Raw genomic sequence first — 18,288 nt, 5'->3', positions numbered from 1 at the left:
AATGCACCACTCGGACGGAACTCCTAGCTCACTCGGTGGACAATAGAATACGAGTAGAACCGTAGCTAATACTCCTTCACTTGTCAACAGAATGCCTCCCAAGAATGCCAGAGTTGCAAGGCCAGCTGCGGCCATCCCGAGAGCGACACGACGGGTCACCAGGTCTGCGTCTCAAGCCTCCAGCGAGGCAGAAAGCCGAAGAGAGGGCGCACCCGAGAATGGGAACCCAGTGGAAATGCCGAACGTGGTGAATGTAGCGCTCCTGGCAAAACTGCAAAGATATCGTGACGCCTATGGGGGTCAATTTCCCAATGGTGAAGCCGCCGCAGAGGCGGGGGACAACCCCATACCACCTGGGGCGGCCCAGAATCCGCCACCACCGCCACCACCGCCACCACCCCCGGCAGCGCCTGCAGTGGTGCACGCCCCAGGCCCCAACTACTGGGACATGCTGAGACACATGAAGAGTATGCAGACGGAGTTTTTCAATGGAAAGGCCGACGCAATTGTCGCGGATAACTGGAGACGTCAACTCGAGAGGAACTTCGCTTCTGCAAGGTGCCCACCGGAGTTCCGTAGGGACCTGGTTGCTCACTATCTTAAGGACGACGCACTAGTGTGGTGGGACGAAGTGGTCGAAAGGTCACACGGGATACGACTGACCTGGGATGATTTCCTGGAAGCATTCAATGGGAAGTACTCCCCCTTAGAAGCCATGGACGCGATGGAAAGCAAGTTTCAGGACATCCGTCAGGGGTCAAGGAATGTACGAGACTACGGAGACGAGTTCAACCGACTTCGGAGATTTGCGGGTCACTACCTGAGTGATCACGACTTAATCCGCCGTTTCCTCAAAGGCATGAGATGGAACTGAGGAATAGCTGCAACGTGAGGGAATATCGTGATGTCCATGAGCTGATTGAGAAAAGCCGCAGAACAGGAATCAGGGCTCGAGGAAGAACGAAAACAAACCAAAACTCCCAGAACCGGGGTGCCAAACGGCCCCGGGATGCACTACCCGCGGCTGAGCCTGCCCCGTTAAGGCCCGCATGTGAAAGGTGTGGACGATTCCATGCGGGGGAGTGCAGAGCAGGAGCATGCTTCGCCTGCGGCGAGCGCGGCCATATGGCGAGGGATTGCCCGAAGGAGAGACAGGCCCAACGCAGGCGCTGTCACCGCTGCGGCCAGGAGGGACATCAGGCGTGGGAGTGCCCAACACTCCAAAGAGGAAACGCGGAAGGGGCGCAACCCCAACAGCAGAGAGGGCAAGCCGCAGGGCCAAGAGCGTACGCCGTCGAGGGTCGCGAAGGAGCCGAACCAATCGCGGGTATGTTTGATTTAACGCTACGATTATGTTATATGAAAAGAACTGTTAGTAGTCGTGTAGCTTAGCGTTAGTGTTGTGTAGGGTCTGTCGCGGTCGGAGAGTGACAGCGTTCACTCTCTTCGACACCGGGGCAACTCACAGTTTTGTAAGCCTAGACTTACGCGTGAGTGGGACTTTAAGGGGAACTTCAACCCCATGGTGACGGGAGTCGAGACGGCAGGAACAGAGAAAATGGCCACGAGGGGAAGATATGAAGAAGTACCGGTGATCCTCGCAGGAGTGAATTTACCCGGAGACCTGCTGGAGTTAGAACTGGGGCGTTACGAGGTGATCTTGGGAATGGATTGGCTAGCACAACACAGAGCCGTGGTCGAGTGTGTGCCAAAGCATGCGTTAGGATTCCGCTTGATGGGAGGCAAATCGTGTACAGAGGAATGAGAACTAGGACCGGAATAACTGTGGTGTCGATGGCCCATGCTGAAGAAGCAATCCGGAAAGGAGGAGAAGCCTTTTAGCCACTATTGAAATGGGGGTGAGACCGAAACGCCAGATCTGGAAATATCCATGTAGCAGCAGAGTATGCAGATGTGTTTGAACCATTACGCGGACCCCCACCTCAACTAAATAATGCTTTTACGATTGAGCTAGAACCCGGAACCGCACCGGTTTCCAGGGCCCCCTACCGTTTGGCGCCTGCAGAGATGGCCGAACTGAAGAAACAACTGGAAGAACTAGTGGAAAAGGGATTCATACGTCCGAGTAGCTCGCCTTGGGGGGCGCCGGTACTCTTTGTAAAGAAGAAGGATGGGAGCCTTCGACTGTGCATCGACTACCGGGGATTGAACAAGGTGACCGTTAAAAATAAGTACCCCTACCCCGTATAGACGAACTTATGGATCAGCTGGAGGGAGCCACCTGGTTCTCAAAGATCGACCTTGCTTCAGGTTATCACCAAATCCCTATTCACGAAGGAGATATTAGGAAGACAGCTTTTCGTACCCGGTACGGACACTACGAATTCGTAGTAATGCCCTTTGGGCTGACGAACGCGCCGGCAGCTTTCATGGGGCTAATGAATGACATTTTCAGAGATTATCTAGACCAGTGTGTGATTGTTTTCATCGACGATATCTTAATTTACTCCAAGAGCCGGGAGGACCACAGACGCCATTTGAGTATCGTGCTGGACAAGTTAAGGGAGCAGGGTTATATGCTAAGCTTAGCAAGTGTAGTTTCTGGCACGTAAGATTGGGTTCCTAGGACATGTGATCTCCGAAGCAGGGATAGCGGTGGACCCCGAGAAGATCACCGCGATCACAAAATGGCCAACACCAAGTAACGCAACAGAAGTACGAAGTTTCCTCGGGTTGGCAGGATACTACCGTAAGTACGTTTTAGGGTTCGCCACAATAGCCAGGCCACTCACCCGCCTTACGGGCAAGGAGGTTAGGTTCGAATGGACAGAGGCGTGCGAGGAGGGATTCAAACAACTAAAGGACATGCTGACTAGAGCCCCAGTACTAGTCCTACCTAGACCGGGGGTGCCATTTGTGGTCTACACCGACGCCTCCGGGGTCGGAGTGGGGTGCGTACTCATGCAGGAAGGAAGAGTGATCGCCTACGCGTCCAGACAACTGCGGAAACACGAGTCTAATTACCCGACACATGATTTAGAGTTAGCAGCAGTGGTATTCGCATTAAAAATCTGGAGATCGTATCAATACGGAGAAAAGGTGCAAATTTTCACGGACCACCAGAGTTTGAAATATGTGTTCACTCATGGAGACTTGAACCTACGGCAGCGCAGGTGGATGGAACTGCTAGCAGATTACGACCTGGTCATCGATTACCACCCCGGGAAGGCAAACCTGGTGGCAGATGCCTTAAGTCGAAGGAAATCAGACATCTCCGGAGCAAAGGAAACTCAGGAACTCGCCACGGCCTTAACGAAACTACACCTCTGTGCGACGACCGTGAACGAGGAGGGCGCCGGGTCAGAGGTTGTGGAACAAGCTGACCTACTGAGTCGAATCAGTAAGGCCCAGGAAACGGACTCCACACTCCAAGGGATGGTCGACAAGGAGGTGAGCGGGTACCGTACGGCTGGGAATGGTACTATCCTGTTTAAAGGCCGAGTGTGCGTACCACAGGGAGGGAACTTGAGGGACGAATTACTGGCACAGGCTCATCAATCACGGTTCGCAATTCACCCGGGACGGACAAAAATGTACCAAGATCTGAAGCGGTACTATCACTGGGAAGGAATGAAGAGAGATGTCGCCTTGTGTATAGCCCGGTGTCAGACCTGTCAGCTGGTTAAGGAGGAGCGCGGAGTTCCAGGAGGACTGCTGCAGGAGTTACCCTTACCACAATGGAAATGGGATATGGTGACAATGGATTTCGTCACGGGGCTACCACGGACCACGAGAAACAAGGACGCTATATGGGTGATAGTAGACCGCCTGACAAAGACGGCTCATTTCCTACCTATACGAACCACCGACAAGACTGAGGACTTAGCTCGAGAGTACCTGAACACCATAGTGAAGTTGCATGGGGTACCGGTAAGCATAGTATCCGACCGGGACCCGAAGTTTACCTCAACTTTCTGGCAGGCATTTCAAAGAGCGTTGGGAACCAAGGTTCGCCTTAGCACCGCGTATCACCCACAGACGGATGGACAATCCGAGAGGACCATCCAAACACTTGAAGATATGTTGAGGGCGAGTGTTTTGGAATGGGGAGGTAAATGGAGCGAATATCTACCATTGGTGGAGTTCTCATATAACAACAGCTACCATGCGAGCATTGAAATGTCCCCGTATGAAGCATTGTATGGGCGACCCTGTAGGACCCCCTTATGTTGGACCAAAGTGGGGGAGGAACGAGATATGACCCCCGAACTAGTTGGAGAAACGATCAAGCAAGTAGAAATCCTCAGAGACAGATTGAAAACAGCACACGATCGCCAGAAGAGTTACGCCGACAAACACCGGAAGAAACTAGAGTTTGCAGTAGGGGATGAGGTGTACTTGAAAATGAGAACCTCTCGAGGGAATGACCCAAACCGAAAGTTGAAAAAGTTGAGACCCAGATACATGGGCCCATACGTGATAAAGGAGAGGATTGATGCAGTCGCGTATCGGCTGGTCCTACCGCCGGAACTATCAGATTTCCATGACGTGTTTCACATCTCCGTGCTACGAAAGGTTGTAAGGGAGCCTGAGCTGATCTTGCCGCACCCGCCTACGGATGCGCAACGTAACTTGACCTTGGTTAGCAAACCCATAAAGATTGTGGAGGAAAAGGAAGTAAATAACCGGGACGAAAGGAAAAGATGGTTCTCGTACGTTGGGAGAGGGATGGAATCCACGAGGATGTGTGGGAACATGAGTCGCATTTGAAGGTTAACTACCCCGGGATTTTTGGAAACGCGGAACGGGACCAGGAGGAGGTCCAGAATTCGGGGACAAATCCTTTTCTAGTGGGGGAGAATTGTAACATCCCGGGCCCGGCCCAAAAGGAAACTCAAGTGCAGGAGGCCCAAGGAGAAGAAACCCTAGACATAACCCCTCCCATTGCTTATAAAAGAGAAGTTTCCCTAGGGTTCAGCCACAAGAGAGACAGCAAGCGAAGCCCTGCCTGAGCAGAACCCTGCCGCCGCCTCCGCCTCAAGCCGCCGCCGCTCCATCTCCGGCGAAGCCAGCCGCCAGCCGCCCGCGAAGCCCTAGCCGCCGCAAACGAGCTCCTAGCCGCCGCCTCCTTGATTCAGTTTCGTGCAAGCAACTGAGATCTGAACCCTAAAGGTAAAACTAAGATCTCTAGCTCTAAGTCATTGGAAAATGACAGATTCTAAACCCATCTCTCTCTTGTGTGAATCCGATTCTCAAATCAGATCTCGAGAAGTGACTGTTCCCCAAACCTAGATCCAGATCTACTTCTGCAAAAAGCTAAGGTGAGGACTTGGCTGTGAACTTGCCTCATGTTGAGTAACCAATGGGACTTAGTCCTTTGTTAATCAGTTCTAGATATTGTGTGTATGTGTGATGTGATATGTGATTGATCTTGTCTAGACGATAGTACGTGTTGAAGTGATAAGAACATAGGCATGTTAGGGTGGTCAAGAATATGATGATAAGGTGTTGAGACGTGTTGTGAATGATAAGTGAAAGATGTAAGAATAAGTACGAATAAGGGATCATATAGAGAGTCTAAGGAAAGTATGTGGGGTAGTAGTCCACGCTAGGTATCCATAGGAGATGTCGCCAATCCACAAGAATATGGAAGCACCCATAGGAGATGTGGCCAATCCACAAGAATATGGGGTAGAAGCCTAGTTGGGGCTACCCACTGATGAAAAGGACGAAAAGATGAAAAGGATGTGCATTGTAGGGTCTTTAGTTCATGTCGGGTAGTATGGGTTTCTGTGTAATAGACCTTAATAGCTCATGACTTGTGATTGTTTGCTCTTCCTGAGTTGAGCTCGTGGGTTCCTAGAACCTACCCTCACTGAGTATTATGTACTCACCCCTTTTTACAGGTAGGGCCGAGAGGGAGCGGGAGTAGATGTTCGTATGGTGCAAGTGTTTTCTCGAGTCTTTCATTTATGACTCCTTTCTTTCAACCATTTCTTCTTAAGTTTTATTCGACATTTCAGTTTTTGTTGAGTTTGGTTTTATGTAAGACAATTTGAGTTTTAATAAGAGTTTTGAACGAAAATGTTTGGGGTGGGGTAAAGCTTGATAAGGTTCATCGGGCCAAGGCCGTTACACTTTTGGTTAGTCGTCTGTGCCAGAGTTTTTTCTGTTAGAGCACTAGCTTTTAGTGTATATATATTGTTTAGGCAAAGCTTAACTAAAAGAAAATAATGAAGAGAACTGTCAGATTATTCTTTCCTCTTGGAAAAGGTCCAAAACTCCAAATGACCGAAATAATTGCTTTATAAATTAGGTTTTAACAAAATTAGTTAAGTGTTGATTATTTGATCTGTGGACATTGTCGTATTTGTCTCGACTTCGAAACAGAAGGCCTAATTAATGCAATATACATGAAAGGAGATACCCTACTAAAGCCCATTCTAAAACTCGACCTATTTAAGTACATAGTAATAGTGAGTCGTTGATTTAGCCCAAGAACGATGAAGTCATCAGTTTAACTCTTAACCAAACAACTACATTTTGATCTCCCAAAGCGCGAAAATATATTTATTGACAAATTATTGATATAACTGTTTGTTAACTAATTTAGAAATATATGAACAATTTGGGGATATATGAAGTTGAGTTTTGATTAAAATGATTGAATATATTGATATTTTGTGTGGTATGGATATATAAAATTTTGAATTTTTCGATTCTACGTTACTGTCTGTTTTAAATCATTTCATATAATTGAGGTAAAATAAAAAAAATCTTCATATTGTGAATCACCAATATAATAAAATGGGAGAAATATTTAGACAATTATTTTATTACATATCTATTTATTTAAGGTATAAATAATATAGCAAAGAATAACAAATAATTTTAATAACATAAATACTATATTCAGAAAAAATGTTATAGTTTATTAAAAATATAATCTGTAATGTTTATATTACGAAAAAATTATAATGTTGATATTTTATATTTTCAAATATTTTAATTTGCTAAAAAGAATTAAAATGAGACGCACTATTACTTGATTTTAAAATCACATGCAAAAATGATCAAGTTGGGTAGCAAAAACCAATTCAACCAGAAAGCAAAGCAAACATATATATTATTTTACCTTAATAGGCAAGTCCACTGCCCTTACAAATCTAGTTTATTGTTTAGACCGACAAAATCATGTTTATTATTGGAAAAGTCACCGAAAAAGTTAATGGAAAATTTTGTAATTAATTGGAAAATTCAGGGGCATAATCTTAAGAAAGATTATGCTTTAATATTAATAGTATAGATATGATCTATGAACGAAGTATATATGAACGTGATTAAGTGAAAACTAAAAAGTTAGAGGGGAAAAGAGCTTTAAGTTTAGCATTTTCTATCTAACAGAGAATTTTTACATATCTTCTTGTTTGTTTCTAGCTAACTTGGACCTCAATATTTTTTACATAAATCCATTTTTGTGATACTTTTATCTAATAATACAACCATTTGCAGCTTAATAGTGATATTTTATTCACTTAATTTCCCCTTTTCTTAGGACGTGTTTTTTGTTCATCGTCTAAAGTTTTCTTATGGTCACGGGGGTCGTATAATTCAAGAATAATAGTGTTTAAAGTTGACATGCCTAAAAGTAGAGGACACCAAACAGCCTCTTCTTGTTTTTTTTTTTTTTTTTTTTTTGCTAACCTACTTCTTGTTTTTGTTAGATTGTCTTTCTCTAATTCTTTCATAAATTTATTGTGTATAATTTTTGTTAGATTGTCTTCTCTAATTCTTTCATACAATTTATTATATACACTATAAAGAAACTCTACTTTATGCTTACTCAAAACCATTAATTCATATTTTTAACCAATTCACGGATATGGTATTGACATCGACTACTTAACTTTTCTGGACATGGACCTATGTATTTCTTATGACAATAGTAAAATATTATGTGCATAACAAAACTTTGAAATAAACAGAGTCAGTTATTCAATGATATAAATCGTTAATATAATTATAAATTGTATTACATCACCAAACGTGACGTTACATTTAAAATTCTAAAGTCACAACAAAGCCATGAAATTAACGTATATTTAAATGTAACAGAAACGTTGCTGTGATTTGTAACAAGGTGGAAACTGAAAAAAAAAAAAACAAGTGCGCTACGCGTGAACGTGAGTGCGTTTGGAGTAAGAGATGTGACCCAAACGCGCCTCTTTATCAGGCTTAAGAGTCGACGACACCATTGATAACACGCGTAAAAGTTTTTAAAACAATGAGAAAAGTGAAAGCAAACCTCGGACAAATATTAGCCATACAAGACTAATGTTATTCTTGACATTAATCAAATCTATTTCATTTATTTTTTTTTGGTCTAAACAATCTTATTAATTTTTTTTTTTTTGAATAAAAACATTCTTATTAATTTTAGTGTATGAGTTTAGTATTATATCCGTTAATCAGTAGTACTTTCATAAAAATACATGAGAATGAGTCTCTCTGTATATGCATATTTATCACTTCACTGCAAAAAAAAAATATATTTATCACCTTTGGTTTTTAGGGTTTAGTTTCACGAAATTTGTTTCGGTTCTCGTTTTATTGACTAACGTGTCATATTTACAAATTCAAGAGTTTTGTTTCCTGTATAAACACTTTGGGATTGTGAAAAGGTAAGAGACTCCGAACTCCGAAGTAATCTTCAAAACGACGCAGTGACAAAACTGTAGTACTACTTTTTAACGCCTTTTATTAAAGATTTTTTTTTTACGGCAAAGCATTTACGGACTTATGTAGACTCTGTAAACCGAAGTAGTAACTCTGCATTCATGTGTACGACGAACGACGGTTGTATCCGAGCACTGCGTGCCAAGCGATCCGCCATTATATTTTCCGTCCTATGAACATGAACGATTTTTGAGTTGGTGAAGCTTCTTTTCAAAAGCTTAATGTCCTCCAGGTAACTTCCAAATACTGGACATTCCTCTGGTTCCAAACCATCTTCACCAGTTGAGAACAATCCGTTGCAAACGTGACTCGGAACTGTCTTAAGTTTTTCATACATTCCATTGCCCAAATTAATGCCTCCATCTCCGCATGAAGAAGTAAGAGACTTGCCGTTACATTCTTTGCCCCTAACAAACCCTCAAACCCTGGAAAGGTACTGAGCCAAGAGATAATTTAAATGTTTGGGCTTCATAAATTCTACTATTATCTTTTAGTCATAGTTTTGCTACATTTTTCTTGAATACAATACAACCATTATATAAGCATTTCCACATTAATTTAATAAAATAATACGTAAGAATCATGATAAGCTATCATATAATATTATAATGTCGATAGAAAAAATAATAAATAAACTATTCTGAAAAAAATACTTCTTCTGTTTCTGAAAGTAAGATTTTCTAGATTTATTTTTTTTGTTCCAAAATGATAGATTTTCTAAAATTTTAAGATATTTTAGTAGTTAATGTTGAAAAACTGTATACTTTTAAGAAACATTAATTGAAAATATTTGAATTGGTTGAATACTATTGGTTGATATTTATTAGAAAATGTATAGTAAAATAAATAATAAATTCAATTGTAAATATTGGTATATTCTTAATATGCCGAGTAAATACTCTAGAAATTTTTTTTTTGGAGAACGGATAGAGTATCATTTTTATAAAGTGTAACAAGAAATATCATAGTAAATGAACCACGTCCGAATTACACTAAACCCTTTAATCGCATTTTTTTGGTCGGCTGGAATTTAAAATGCTAAAAGTCACTTACTTCTATGTAAAACTATCTATTGGGGAAAACATTATAGACGACAAATAAATAAAAGAAGAGTAAAGCAGAGAGAATCATCCCTCACTTCGCTTCTTTGCCAAGCAACCTACCAAAGCCTCTCAGTTTCATTATTTTCCTTCTCCTCAAGCAAACTCATCTCAGTTCATCACAATGTCAAATTCTATTCACCGGAGAAGTTTCCAACTCCGGTCGGCAACGGAGGTCGAAGCCTCCGGACGAAACGGACGGCGTCCAGATACGTTTCTGACCAGCATGGTTCGAAATATACTAATCAGGTTTTCGAGCGAAGTTTCTCAGAGTCGAATCTCAATCGTCGCCGTGACGGAGACGGTAACTGCATGCGGCAACCATCGCCAGTGATGAGCGGTTTACCGACGGGAGAATCAGACCCGATCGTCTACTTGCCAAGGATTCGCTCTGAGGTTATGGCTTCTTCTCCGTCGTTATTGGGCTTCTCTTCGCCGTCGTCTCCATTTCCGACCAATCAAGAGGTCAGAGACTCTGTTTCGCGTGCTGTAATTTTATTTCTGTTTTACTAATTTTCAAGTCAAACTCATGATGTCATTTATGTAAAACAATTCTATATATAGTCCACAAGGTTTAAGATTTTGTGATTTCAGCATGATAGTTTCAAATATTACGATTTAACCCTTGAATGTACTCTTTTCTTTTTTGTAACACTTGAATGTACTCTTTTGGCCATAATTTAGGGTAATAAAAGAGAAACAAGAAAAGTAGTAATCAACGTAGCGGTAGAAGGAAGTCCTGGACCTGTAAGAACAATGGTTAAATTGAGTTGCAACGTCGAAGAAAACCATCAAACTCGTCTTGGAGAATTATCGCAAAGAAGGAAGGACTCCAAAACTCAATCAAGGTGCTGCCTTTGAATTGCATCAGTCTCATTTCAGTATCCAGTGTAAGCTAAACACAACTTGTGGAACACAATTACACAACACTATCCAAAACTTTAGTTTCCATTTTTCTGAAAATAATAAAATTATACATAGTTTTCTAAAAATAATAAATATACATAGTTTGATGTAAATTTCAGGTTTGGATAAAAGAGAAATAATCGAGAGAAATAGGAAGTAGAAGCTTCTACCTTAGAAAGAGAGATCATGAAACCGGAGTTTCTTTCGCCGGGATCTCACCGGTGAGAACGAGTCTTATTCCGTCGTCTAACTTGATTGAATCCTGTATAGCTCAGTTTATTGGAAAAATCTTGAGGAGAACGAGAAAGTTATGGAACATATTGGTATGTACGCAGTGAGATTTAACCATACTAAACTTACTTCTGAGCGTGGCACATAATATTTAGTTTGTGTTGCTCCAATCTCAAAGAATAAGGGCAGTTTATTGCTTATAAAAAGGCTGTGTATATTTTTATAGATTGTTACATATGTATTTGTAACTAACCGGTATTGGTTTGTAACTCAAACTCTATACTATCTAGAGAACAATAAAATAAGCAGTACATAGTGCAACTGCTACTCTTTGACGTTGTGGCTACAACCAGTGAGCGAGCTGATGTATTACTAGACTATGCTTTTGCTGCCGCTCTTTGATGAAATATTATCATACGAAGGAGATTTTCTTTCTTTCTTTCATCTGATTTTATTAAGAAGATTGGTTACATTATCGGATGGAACCAGTGAACATTATGACTATGGTTGGTAAATAAAACTAATATAAAGACGAGAGAATCTCTGGAAACTAAGTCCAAACAAGAGACACAAACACACAGAAAACATATGAAGCAAAAGGTTTTGATGAGCGTTTCATTTATGTAATCTTAATGTTTTAGTTTTTTCTCTATGCTATGAGAAAAATAATTTAAAATTTCTTCTATGGATGGAATGTTTTGAAATGTTTCTTGAAAGCCAAAGAAAATTAGCCACTGGAGTTGCAAAAAAAAAAAAAAATAAAAAAGAGAACAGAAGCCTCTCTGTCTAAGTCAGAGTATTAGAAAGCATCTTGTTTGCTCAAAAAAAGAAAAAAAGAAAGCACCTTCTTGTGCAAATTACAGCAAAAAACCCAAACAGGTTTATACAACAGAGAAATCGCCCGACGCATCCACCCTAAGTCTCCGATCAGCAGCATAGCTCTCTCAAGTAAAGCTTCTTCGATCTTCCTTGTGTGGTTTCATTTCCAAATCGTAAGCTTTCGTCTATTCATTTTCGAACGTTTTGTGTCCAATGAGGTACGATAAACCGAGATGCGATCGCAAAAGGTTTAGACTTGGAATCTAAATTTTTTAAAATTCGATTCGATCTTTAGGTAGCTGAAGCTGTAAGGTCTTTGGTAGAGCGGTTCTCTGTTAATGGATTCTAAGCTGAGATTCTCCTTCACAAAAGCTTAGTCCTCGAACAGACCAAGCAAGTCCATGCTCAGTTAGTCTTGAACCGCCACAACCATCTCGAACCCATCTTAATCCACCAAACGCTACACTTCACAAACGACTTCTCTCGGACCATCGAAAACTATGTCAAACGAATCATCCTCAAGGGGTTTCAGAGCTCAAAGGTTTCTACTTCTCCTGGGGTTGCCTCGTTAGGTTCTTGAGCCAGCACAGGAAGTTCAAAGAAGCTGTAACCTCGTACATCGAGATGAACAACTCCGGGGTTCCTCCAAGCTCACACGCCATAACCTCAGTGCTGAGAGCTTGCGGGAAGATAGAGAGCGTGGTTGATGGTAACTCTGTTCATGCTCAGGCTGTCAAGAGCGGGTTATGCGGATGCGTGTATGTTCAGACAGGTCTGGTGGGTTTGTATTCAAGACTGGGTTACATCGACATGGCAAAGAAGGCTTTTGATGAGATTGGCGAGAAGAACACGGTTTCTTGGAACTCGCTTTTACACGGGTATCTAGAGAGCGGGGATCTAGAGGAAGCTCGCAGAGTGTTCGACGATATTCCAGAGAAGGACGTTGTCTCATGGAATTTATCATCTCCAGCTATGCTAAAAGAGGCGACATGAGCGACGCGCGCTCTTTGTTTCTTGCAAAGCCTTTGAAAAGCTCTGCTTCTTGGAATATTTTGATCGGCGGTTACGTGAACTGCGGTGAAACGAAGCTAGCGAGAACCAGCTTCGACGCAATGCCGGATAAGAGTAGCGTCTCTTGGATCACAATGATCTCAGGGTACACAAAATCCGGCGACGTTGAGTCTGCTGAGGAGCTTTTCAGACAGATGTTCAAGAAGGACAAACTAGTTTACGATGCGATGATAGCTTGTTATGCTCAGAACGGTAACCCGAACGACGCTCTGAAGCTGTTCTCTCAGATGCTTGAAGCTAACTCTGGTGTTGGTCTTCAGCCAGATGAGATCACGCTCTCGAGCGTCGTCTCGGCTAGCTCGCAGCTGGGTGATACAAGCTTTGGTACACGGGTTGAGTCGTATATAACCGAACACGGAATCCAAATGGATGATCTTTTGAGCACCTCTCTGATTGATCTTTACATGAAAGGTGGAGAGTTTGACAAGGCGTTCAAACTCTTCAACGGTCTAAACAAAAAGGATACAGTTTCTTACTCAGCAATGATCACGGGGTGCGGGATAAACGGTTAGCCGCAGAAGCAAACCGTTTGTTCAAGAGATGATCGAAAAGAATATACTTCAAATCAAGTTACATTCACGGGACTATTATCAGCGTGTAGCCATTCAGGTCTTGTTCAAGACGGCTACCAATGCTTCGACTTAATGAAAAAATACAACGTGGAGCCTTCTGCTGATCATTATGGGATAATGGTGGATATGGGGACGAGCAGGAGGCTAGAGGAGGCTTATGAGGTGATCAACGGGATGCCGATGAAGCCAAACGCTGGAGTTTGGGGAGCCTTGCTTTTAGCTAGCGGGTTACACAAGAGCGTTGAGTTTGGGGAGATAGCGTGTAGATACTGCGTTGAGCTGGAGAGTGATCTTCTGGTTATCTTTCGCATCTGCTAATATCTATACTTCTGTTGGTAGATGGGACGATGCGAGAAACGTAAGAGCGAAGATGGAAGAGAGAAGAAACTGCGTAAGACACTTGGGGTGTAGCTGGGTTGAAGGTTCAAATCATTGATTCAACTTCTATTACACATTCAAGAAACCGAATAAAAAAGTTGGAAAAACAATCCTAAGTTACAAAACCAACATAAAGCCTAAACCGAAATACAGAGAGGATCCTGACTGCTTCGTAAGGAAGAGGTCAAGTTAAAGTCATGAGAGGGGTTGTGTTGTGGATTAGAAGCTAGAGGTGGTGTCCATCTGAAGAGAAGATGACGTGGACGAATGGTTGGTATTGGGAACGGCGTGAAGCTGTGGTTTTGATTCCTTGGATTCTGATGTGCTGGTTAGTTTCAGCTGTGAAACTTCCTACGACCAGCTGGATAGGAGTGGCTGCAACCAGCGAGCCAGCGACTCCACCTCCTACTACACGTCCATCAGGACTAGCTAATGACACTGTCATTCCACCTGTTCTGCTCCGTGTCCTGTCCGAGTCGATTGGCATGAATGATCCCGACAGTGAATCAGTGATAGTATCTCATATCGACCCTTGAATGAAAAACACACAAAAGATTAACGAAAAGAGACCACTATATATACGCAATCTGATTACGGTTTAGACACGTTGGTTTCGTTTTCATTTATGTGGTGTTAATATGATAAAAACTAATCGGTTTATTACATAAACTTGTGTTGGTCGTCTCTTCGGTTTGGTCTAGTTCACCATTCTCTGAGGCTGAAACCGTACCTCGTATGTCAATGTACCACCACATGAATCAGGCTGACGAATTGTAACACTTGAAACGACACCGTTAGCACAGAGAACGCAAATAGCGAGAGACCCTTGTTGAGAAAACGATATTATCCTCTTCGTTACGTCCTAAGTTAACATCATCACTTAGCAATTTCATAAAATACAAACTTATATATAAAAAATATAAACATATTCTCCTGACCTCGCCTGTGTTGACCGTAATTATATGCGGCGTGAAATTAGCGCCGGCAGAGGAAGGAGCCCATTCACCTTCAAAACACAACAAATACATGATGTAATATGTGGTGATTGGTATGTAGTGTATACGTAGATGGCCATGTGTGTACGGACAGAAAGGTTGTGCTAAGTTAAAGCGGTCCCACTTAAGATAGAAGCTTTTCTTTGCATGTTTTAGCTTAAACTAGAAAGATCCCAAAAAATTATCTTTTTGAACTTTGAAGTCACGAGAACTCAGATCCAGCAATACAATTTAAGACAAAAAAAAGAAGATTAATCTTGAGTTTTGTGTTACCTAAGTTCTCGACTTGGTACTTTGTCCTGACAAAGGAGCTTTCAGTTGCTGGTTTCACTCTGCCACGTTTCCAGCTGCCGAGAAGTCGATGACGTGAGAACTCGTTGGTGCGGCTGAAGATATTGGATTCGGCGATAACGTCACCGCCGCTCCGTCGTGTCCGTACTTCCTAGGGCGTCCACGTTTCTTCTTCATTTGTCCGGTGCAAAAACCTTCTGTTGCCGGCGGCGGCCCGGTCGGAGCAAAGGAGTTTTGAGGCGGTTTGAAGTGAAGAAGCGACGGAGGTTGGAGGTGGATTTGAAGTTTCTGACTTTGGAGCTATATGGAAGTCCGACGGCGCGTTGGATCTCACTACCATAAGAACGAATACTATTTTTTTTTCTTTCTTGTAATTGACAAACTTTATATAAATTTTGGGATATAAGAAGATTAATTTTCTAAATCCAAAGCATCCTTCGACAAATTAAATAAGCAAATACCCAAGTAAGGACAAGAATATATTTTATTTTCAAAAAAAAAACAAGAATTTTATTTTTAAAAGGAAGATAAAATTCAAAGATGAAGAAATTCATCCAGAAAAATATTTTCTGTTATTTATAAAAAATAAAGACTGAAAATTATAAGAATTAAATTAGGAAGTGTTTGAGAGGAAAGTGGAGAAAATTAGATTTATTTATGTTGTGTGGTTTAGAAAGAAAAAAAATGAAAATATTTGATTTGAATTTGGAAATATCAAGATTTAAAATGAAAATATTTATGAGGTCGAGTAAATGGGATCCGATTAAGTAATCTGATTCTAGCTTATTTGCCTTGGAACTCTAACGATGAGCATCTAAGCGGCAATCGGTTAAATGCCCGTATTTTGAACAGGGGGTTTGAGTTCATTCCTTCCTAACTTTTTCTTTGTCTGTTTATAATTTTAATACTGAATAAATTAAATAATCAGGAAAATTAAAAAAAATCGTGAAAAGGAAATGTATGTAATAGAGCGTTATTGTACACCTCACAATAATAAATTATTTTTAACTTGGAGAAAGCAATATTTTGTGGCACATACAGAGATTCGTGTTTTTAGCTGGAATCCAATGGGAGAAAATTAATAAACCAAAAGGAACTCATAAACAATAAATAGAATAAGTAGAAAAACTGAAAGTGGGTGTGTTTAATTATTTGAATTTCGCATATTTAAAATCATTACTATACTAAAGGGAGATATAAACCCCTCTTGAGTGTCCACATCAGCATATATAATCACCAATCAGAGAGAGTCGAAGTTGCCACGTCATCTCATTTATTTTTCGTAAAAAATGAAAAAAACATGCAAAGGACAGGATCGAACCCGGTTAGTATGACAAATATAGAGCACATACCGCTAAGCCATTGAAACTTTCTTGAACACATATACAAGAATCACTAAATATGTCATCACAAACTCTTATGTACATTTACAATAATATGGATTCAACTTTCAAGACTTCGATTTGTTTTGTAAAAAAAATAAGAAAGTGACTAAGCTAATATATTCTTTGAAAGTGTGAGAACATTGAAAAATATGAAAAAGCATAGATTTTGTTTTCGTGACAAAGTTAAGACTTTTACATAAGCTTGCTTTCCCGATTCTATATACACAAGATTCTATATACACAAATAAATAAATATAACAACATAAGCTTGCTTTCCCCGATTCATATGAAAACTTTTTAAGTTATCCACCAAAGCAAATTAATTAAATCAATCAAATTGTTAGAATACAACAAATTAATATATAATTTTATTTTAAATTAAATTATTTAAAAGTGTATTTTCATTAAAAATAAAATAATAAAAAGTAAAACTGATTTGATGGTAATTTTTATGACATAATATATATATATATATATATAGTATTATATATATATATATATATATATAATATATATATATAATATTATGTGAAAGAAATTAAGCTAATATGAAAAAAATCTAAATACAAAAAATCCTAAATTAACAAAAAAAACTAATAAAAATTAAACTATGATATCAATTGAAAGCTTCTTAGACAATATTAATAAAATATTTAAACGATAATTAGACAAATTTAATTTTTTTGCCAGCCAAAAATGTATTATTAATTAGCATCAGTTATTTCAAGATGTTTAAGAAATGATGGACTTAAATGATATATGAACTATGAATAGTAGTACTTGTAAAGCTGACTTAGATAACATATCTGCACATCATTTCAATCCTTTTTGATGCCTAAATTCAATTTCTTCAGAGCAGTTATTCCACAAAGAGATCGTATGAGATATTGTTTTGATATTCATATTTGTTTCTTGTTAATGTTAAGAAGATTGATAACTGTAAAAATGTCTCCTTCGAATATTATATGTCTATAACGAATCTCAACATGAGACAACTTTGTTTAAAAAGTAAATAATTTTATTTTTCTATTATATAATAAATATATATTATTTACTGATAATAAAAATAATTATTCATCTATCACAAATATCAATGCAAATATGTGAATCAAGTACTACAATCAAACAACAGAATGATTCCACAAAGAAAATTTAAAAAATATATTATGTTATGTAGTTTATTTTATATTCTTTAAATAATGTAATACAATATTATACATTATTTTTTTAGAATTGAGAAATATATATCAGTTAGACAAATTAAGCAATAATTAGACAATTTTGACTCTTTTTTGCCAGCCCCCCAAAAGTTTATTAGAATTAGCATTAGTTATTTCAAGATGTTAAGAAAATATGGACAAAAAAATAGGATGGTACAAAATGATATATAATTATGAATAGTACTTTGTAAAACTGACTTAGATAACACATATGCACATCCATTTTCAGTTCTTTTTGATGCCTAAATTCAATTTCTCAGAGCAGTTATTCCACAAAGAGATCGTATGAGATATTGTTTTGATATTCAGATTTGTTCTTGACTGTTAAGAAGATTGATAACTGTAAAAGGTCTCATTTGAATATGATAGTCATAACCGAGTCCCTACATCAGACAGTTTGTTTTTAAAAGAATATAATTTTATTTTTCTTATATTATATAATAAATATATATATTTACTGATAATAAAAATATAGTATTCATCTATCACAAATAACTATGCAAATAGGAATCAAGTACAACAATCAAACACCATAATAAATTTCCACAAAGAAAATTTAAAAATATATTTAGTTATGTAGTCTTATTTTATATTCTTTAAATAATGTAACAGTATTATACATT

At 39.6% G+C, this 18,288-nt stretch overlaps 3 pseudogenes; 2 read left to right on the top strand and 1 right to left on the bottom strand.

Annotated features, from left to right (window-relative positions):
- Window positions 1-9,921: 9,921 nt before the first annotated feature.
- LOC125588900 lies at window positions 9,922-11,139 on the top strand (annotated as a pseudogene).
- A 952-nt stretch (window positions 11,140-12,091) lies between these two features.
- On the top strand, window positions 12,092-13,832 carry LOC125588899 (annotated as a pseudogene).
- Window positions 13,833-13,987: 155 nt separating this feature from the next.
- On the bottom strand, window positions 13,988-15,526 carry LOC125575666 (annotated as a pseudogene).
- Window positions 15,527-18,288: the final 2,762 nt, after the last annotated feature.

The sequence above is a fragment of the Brassica napus genome, chromosome C6, assembly GCF_020379485.1.
Source record: "Brassica napus cultivar Da-Ae chromosome C6, Da-Ae, whole genome shotgun sequence".
Classification (NCBI taxonomy): Eukaryota; Viridiplantae; Streptophyta; class Magnoliopsida; order Brassicales; family Brassicaceae; genus Brassica; species Brassica napus.
The sequence above is the reverse complement of the archived record's forward strand: the minus strand, read 5'-3'. Positions and strand labels throughout refer to the sequence as shown.